Below are 7,282 nucleotides of genomic sequence, written 5' to 3'. Positions count from 1 at the left end.
TTCAGAGGCAGTTTGTTGGCTGCCTCACATGGTTTCAGGTGTAGGGACAATCACTTAGGCCACCAGAGACTCTGTCACTGGGTCTTTCAATTTCCGTTTTATGTCCATGTCTCTCTGCCCCAGGGAATGCTACAAAACACGTTGAATTTGAAGAAATAAGAACACAGATGAGCTCCTAAGAATTGCCAGCCTCAGTGGCTTGGGATCACACGGAAAAGTACTGCTATGAAGGGGAGAGTATCTTGGAGGTGTGATGAGTGTGGGGGACAGAGGTCATGGGTCATGAAAGAGGATGTGATAACCAAGACAGCTTTGAAGTAAAGTCCTTCTCAGGAGACAGCTGATAGCCAATCCAGAGTGCCAAGACGTAAGCTAGAGCAGGACCTGCAGCTGATTTATTCTTCCCAACTTAATGGTGCATCCAACACTGCTGACTGACAGTCACTGTGCAGGCCTCAAGAGGAGGCAAAACAGTGTGGGGGAAGCCATCTTGAGAAGTCTGAAGATAGAGGCAACATTCCAGGAACCAGACCTGACAACATGAAGGAAAGGCTGATGAGGAGCTGACAGGGAACGCCATGGAGAAAGCGTGTGATGCAGAGGTAGACAACTTGGGCCCCCTCTGCCCTTTGTGGTCTGGAAAGCCGTAGGAAGAGGATATTTTTGCCATCTGTAAAATGGAGATGGTCCTCACCCTCCCTACCACACAAGGGTGCATCATGACAATATTCTGTGAGTTAAATGGAAACATTTAAGTCCAACAACATAGAAGTTGGCCAAGACCCTGGGACAGATTTCGTTGAATGTACAAATAAATAGGTGAGCATAAAAGGGAAAATAGAGACAAGATGAATAGTCAGAATGAGCAAGAGGGAGCAAAGGACCAGGTGCAGGGGTGGTAGCAGAGAACCGAAGTTCCCAATGCAACGGTGCTAACAGAGGTGCTGCCTTGTGCAAAATGCCAGTGTTAGCATGGCAAGCACCAATGAACCTGCAGCAGTACACTTGCTGGGAGGAGATGGAGTGCCTGCGACTGTGTCATGGGAGACAGGCAGAGAAAATGGGTCATTAGGGAAACCACAGGGTGGCTGAGCAAAAGTCAGATGACAGTCCCTTTACTGAGTGACACGGTCCAGCTGCCAAGTGTCTCTTGAAAGCACATATGTTGCAGACTTGTTCTTCAGCTGGTGGGGCTATTAGGAGGTGGTGAAAACTTAGTGGGTGGGGCTTAACGGAAGTAAGTTAGGTGATTGGAGGGGAGGCCTGCCCATGAAGGCGGCATTGAGATGCTATCCTTCTTTAACCTTACTGCTTCTTGCCTGCAAAGATGTGAGCATCACGGTTCCATCGCTTGGCTCCTACCATGATGCTCCTGTCTTGCCACAGGTCCAAGAACAACAGATCAAACTGGCCACGAACATGAACTTCTGGAATTATGAGCCAGAATAAATGTGTTCCCCCCCCCCCAAATTTATCACCTCAGGCATCCGTCTCAGCAGTGGAAAGCTGGCTGACACAGAATGGTTGAAGGAAGAGGCAGAGGGTACAGAATGAAGAAAACAGGTGGAGCTCTTTGAAGGGTGAGGGTAGAGTAAGAGGAGGCTGCGTTTGAAGACTTACCTTATTTGACATTTAAAGTGGGTGGGAGCTTTACTCAAAATAGCAATTCAGAAAGGAATGCTCCTTTGCTTTTTTAAAACTCAAGAGTGACAACATTCAGTTACTTCTTCTGAATCTAATGATTTGGTCCCAACTGGATGTTGGAGCAAACGTAAGAGAGAACAGAGAAACAGTCCCATCTCTAGCCAAAGGGAGGTGTCTGTGCTCCTGCATCCTGAGAGGTGAAGGGAAAGGTTGGGGAAGGGGGTGACATCACTGATGGCCTTTCGGGAAGGGAGCTGGTAAAAATGGGATGATTGTGCTTGATTTAAGGGGTGAAGTTGAGCGGCAAAGGACAATGGAGGCTGAAAGGGCTCTGCTGAGTAGTTCTTTTGTTCCTGGGCAAGATGTTGTTCCTGAAGGGTTCAAGGGGAGTGGGAGGGCAGGCAAGAAGTGGGAGGGATGATGGATTGCCGATGAACCTATGAAGAATGAGGCAAAGCAGCATGAAACCATTTGTTTGGGCTTTATAGATTTTCTAATAAAAACGTCAAGGTTTTCCACACCATTTTGAAAATGTCATCAAATGCAAAGCAGTTCTCCTTGTGCTGGTGACAAAGGATGTGTTTCCAACGGTAAATTCCAGCTCGAGATGCAATAACAAACCTTGTCGGGTTTTCTCCAGCTCAAACCAGGGGTCAGGTTTGGTCCAAGACCCTTCAAGTTGACCTTTGCCCCCTCACCGTAACTGAAACCTCCCAATAGAACTCAGAACTTTCTTTGCTATAGAGCATAGGGAGAGTGATTAAGGCTTAAAGTTCATCTGGATGGAAACATCTCTAAAGGCAGGAATTACGCTTCTGAGCCGTATTTGGGGGGCGGGGGAGCTATTTCCGAGTCCCTGACATGTGTGCTTCCCGAAGTAGCCATCACACAGTACCGCCATGGATTCTTGTTCTGATCCCTCCTCTTGCAGCTGGTTTTGTACACTCCTCAATTTACTTTTCTGATTATTTTAGAAAGTCTTCGCTCACACGCCAGCCCAGCTCAAAACCTCCAGTAGCTTTCCTTTATCTTGGTTTTCCATGTTGCCTTTCTCTTCAGCCCAAGATGTCCCAAATGTTACCATTTAAAACAGAATTCACCTTGGGACCAGGAGATGCTTGACAGCCTTTCTTCACACTGAACTCAACTCCAGCGTACTTCACCAGTCACGGAACCTCTTAAAGTGGAAGTGAGATTCCATAAGATACACTTGATCTTGACTTGGTTTTCATAAGACTTCAAAACCAAAACTCACAAACCAAAACTAAACATACACTATGATTCTCCATTAACTGTATCAAGTATCAGGTTTTCAGAGCTCAATTGATGTTTGTTAAATTTTAATTAAAAACAAAACCTCTATTGCAGAATAATGTCCTATTATAGGAACAGATCACTCACCTTTTCATTTTAAATTAAACGCCAAATCCATTGACTGGCTGTCTATACCCTCATTTCTTCACAGCTACTCTCTATCTCCGTCTCTCTCTGTCTCTATTTCTTCCTTTGTCTCTGTCTCTGTCTCTGTCTCTTTCTCATTCTCTTTCTTTCTTCCTTTCTGGACAGGGTCTCATGTAGCCCAGGCTCATCTCCAAATCATAGTATAGCCAAGGATGATCTTGAACCCCTTTCCTTCTGTTAGACCTCCAAATGCTAGGCCTACAGGTGTGTACCACTACACCCGCACGCTGCTTAGTTTTGGAAAAAAATGTTGTATGGAGCCTATGCTTGCCCAAGTTCAACCAGCTCCTTCCCCAGTCCTGAAATCTGCACACTTCTAGCTTCTCACTGAAATGACTTTGCTGTGTCTCTGCCTGTAGGACTTCTGTCAATGGCCAATGCAATGGCCGGGCTGCCGTCTGCCTCTGGAACCACCCTCAGGATAACGCTGTAGAGTTAAGAAGTTTGTTTTGTGCAGAAAACTTTGAGCAGTTTTGTCGAGGAGCTTTCAGCCACAATTTTGTGCCATATAGGAAATCATTATAAGGATGATTGGCAAGGGCTCAATTTATTAGTCATACACATTGGGTAAGTTAGCCCGGTGTCTACTAGTCGATCACGACAACAGTCCTGAATAATCTGTCTCTGAAGCAAGAGTGTTGCTTGTCATTTGTGACAACCTGACCAAACAATAAGACTGTTTTAGGTATAAAACAGAAAATGGTTTCTTTATGTCCATCCATCCATCCATTCACCTATCCATTCATTAATTCATTAAACAGATTTTGAGTACCTGCCACATACCAGGAGAATCCAGAATTATGCAAAACAGTACCTGTCTTCATACACACACTCCAGGACATGCACATCCTTGGTCAGCTGTCTGTGTCCATCTGCCTAGTCAATCACTCTCAGAAAATAAGCCAGAGAAAATGGTGTGCATCTCATACAGATGTTGTTGTCCTTCTCTAAATGATACTCTGCTACAACTAGTTATATAGTGCTTGCCTTGAGTGGTGTTATAAGTTGTCCAGAAAAGGCTTGAGGATACATGAGGATGAGCACTGGTTATAGGACAATACTAAGTCATTTTATATAAGGGATCTGATAGCCCTTGAATTTTGGCTTCCCCTGGGAATCCTGGAACCAACCTGCAGATACTCAGGGACAACTGTATACATACAATATTAAGTAGTTCTAAAGAAAAGGACAGATGAGGGGACCAAAAGCCACTGAGTATTGTTTCAAACAGACAAGTCGATCAACAGAAACCACCTCTAGTGGGACAGCATGTGAGCGGAGACAGAGATGAAGCAAGGGTGTCACTGGGCAGCCCATGGCATCCGAAGAGAGGGGAGCTGAGGCAGACAAATATGCCGGGTGTGTGACCTTGGCAGGACAAGATGATAGATGCTTGGAGTCTGAGTTTCCATGGTTGAAAATCAGACTAATGAGGCCTATCTGCTAAGTGCTTGTGTAGATGAGATGCAGCGACACACACCGGGTGCTCAGCGTGTGGTGAAAGGACCTGGGTGGTTGTCACGAACCTGGCCTTTTCTTCACGCAGCCTCGGCGGGCAGCCTGAGAACACCTTCATGTTTCTGTAGAACCTTCAGTCTTTCTGGGTTTCTTCTCAAATCTGTATATAGGGCAAACAATCTTAGTTCCTGCCTCAGAAACACTACCACCAGCACCACCTCCACCAGCACCACCTCCACCTCCACCACCTCCACCACCACTAACATCACAATCTCCTCCACCACCACCACCTCTACATCCACCTCCACCACCTCCACCACCACCACCACCACAACCACCACCATCACCACATCACCAACACCTCCACCACCACCTCCACCATCACCACCTCCACCTCCACCACCACCACCATCACCACCTCCACCACATCACCACCACCACCACCACCATCACCACCTCCACCACCACTACCATCACAATCTCCTCCACCACCACCACCTCTACATCCACCACCACCTCCACCACCACCACCATCACAATCTCCTTCACCACCACCACCACCACCATCACCACCATCACCACCACAACCACCACCACCACCACCTCTACCTCCACCACCACATCACCACCACCTCCACCACCACCACCTCCACCACCACCACCACCATCACCACCACCACCACCTCCACCATCACCACCTCCACCACCACTACCATCACAATCTCCTCCACCACCACCACCTCTACATCCACCACCACCACCACCATCACAATCTCCTTCACCACCACCACCACCATCACCACCACCATCACCACCACCACCACCTCCACCACCACCACCACCACCACCACCACCACCACCATCACCACCTCCACCACCTCCACCACCACCATCACCACCTCCTCCACCACCACCACCACCTCCTCCTCCTCCACCACCACCACCACCACCACCACCACCACCAACAACAACAACAACAACAACAACAGAAGAAGAAGAAGCAGGAGGCCAGGTAAGCCTGGCAACAGTGAGAACCATTGTGCCAGCATGCTTTAGATTTTGCTCGGAAGGAAGCCATAGCACTTATGAGGCCAGTGCTTACTTACCACAGAGACAACAGTAGGCCCTGGCTTTGAAAACTGGGGCTTGGGCCCGCAGGGACAGATTGGCAAGCTCACCAGAAAACTTGGAAGAGAGCCAGCTTGAAGTTGGGGCTGACTGAAAGTGACCGACAAGAAGCAACAAAACGTCAACACAAACAGGAAGCTGGTAAAGCAATGTGGCCTTGCAAGATCAGAAGAACCAGGCCCGAGGGGGTGGGCTGGGGGCTGGGACCAGGACTGTAGACATGACACAGCTTCCCTAGGAAGAAAGTTCTCTACTTGGGACTCAAAATTAGCGCTGCTATTGAAGTATGGAATAAAGCTTATTTCCCTTTCATTTTTTTGTGAAAGGGACAATGGAAACCTGCCTATGTACAGCCCCCTTCCCCCATCCCAATTTCTGTTGGGAAAGGGGTTTCCTACCTCTGTCTCTCTGTCCTTCTCAGGCATCTGCCTGGTAATCAGTGGACTCTCACTTGATCTCCAAGCATGATATTACCCAGCTGATTCCACAGGCTCCATTCACTGCCTTATTATTTAGAAAACTGTCCAATAGAAGTGTCTAGCAGGTGATTGACTCCCAGTGACAACAGGATCTTTGCTCAAAATAATACGGAGAGATTGCAGATTGATTCATGGGTTGGAGCACCGAACCGCCCAAACTCTGTCCTGTCTCCCGAGTTCCATTTCCAATCTCCTGTCAGTCTCAGAAATGGATAGAACAGCCTAAAGCCATTGAACAGAGTTATGTTGGCAATCACCTTTCTAATTCTTGCATATAGGTGCCAATATGTCAAGAGGACCGGGCAAAGGGACAACAGCATGGTTTTATTTAGTATTATGACAAGCAAATGCTTGAATACCAAAGAGCGTGTGAGCTTTACAGCAGCGGGGGAGAGCGGGGGAGGGGGAACCCCCAATGATGCCTGCCTCCAATTCCAGTAGCCCTGTACAGTGCTAAAAGGAGACTGCTAACAAAAAGGTTATTCAGTGGTTCTCCGAATAAATCCAAAGGTAACAAGTGTGGACTGAGCAGATGATGTCAGGGGACTGAGCGCTACTTTGGAAAACTGCCGAGATATTTGAAAATAGCGCTTTCTTATTAACCCAAGCACAATGCTGAAAGTCCTTTAAAATAAAGCCCCAGATGCCACCTGCATCTGACATGGCAGTAGGATGAATGCCAGTGGTCCACTGATACTGGAAATGCTCTTAAGGAACAGCCTCGACTGATTGTTCTGGCACAAACAGATCACAAACTAATTTATGTATTCCTGCAGCTGCAGCCCAGCCGAGGCGGGCGGAGGAGTCGGACCAATTCACAGTTGACTAGTGCTGCCTCGTTCTTTGCAGATTTTGGCATTTAACTATAATTAAGATTTATTGTTCACTAGCTTGCAGGTCAGGGCAAGCATGACAATATGGGTAACTTTTCTGTTTACTAGTGAAATGTCTGGTAGGAGGAAGCCTCAACCCTTCCAAGCAGCATCTGACATGAATAAAGAGTGCCTCTCCACTCCAGGACCCTCGCATTGCCGATTTTAATCAGACGTGTGGAGTCACTCGAAGGGAGGGCAGGGACAGATCGGAAGCAGCCAGTGAACTGTGCTGTCGCA

At 47.6% G+C, this 7,282-nt stretch overlaps 1 long non-coding RNA gene across 2 annotated transcripts; it reads right to left on the bottom strand.

Annotated features, from left to right (window-relative positions):
• Positions 1-2,110: 2,110 nt before the first annotated feature.
• Positions 2,111-5,827, bottom strand: LOC119087379. Of its 2 annotated transcripts, XR_005090797.1 has the most exons (3): positions 5,670-5,827; positions 4,586-4,723; positions 2,111-2,821 (listed from the first exon to the last, which is right to left on the bottom strand). It is a non-coding gene; the product is annotated as an uncharacterized LOC119087379 (long non-coding RNA). The 2 variants fall into 2 exon arrangements; XR_005090796.1 differs by lacking the exon at positions 2,111-2,821 and having other exon boundaries at positions 3,634-4,723.
• Positions 5,828-7,282: the final 1,455 nt, after the last annotated feature.

Source organism: Peromyscus leucopus, chromosome 2 (genome assembly GCF_004664715.2).
Source record: "Peromyscus leucopus breed LL Stock chromosome 2, UCI_PerLeu_2.1, whole genome shotgun sequence".
Lineage (NCBI taxonomy): Eukaryota > Metazoa > Chordata > Mammalia > Rodentia > Cricetidae > Peromyscus > Peromyscus leucopus.
The sequence above is the reverse complement of the archived record's forward strand: the minus strand, read 5'-3'. Positions and strand labels throughout refer to the sequence as shown.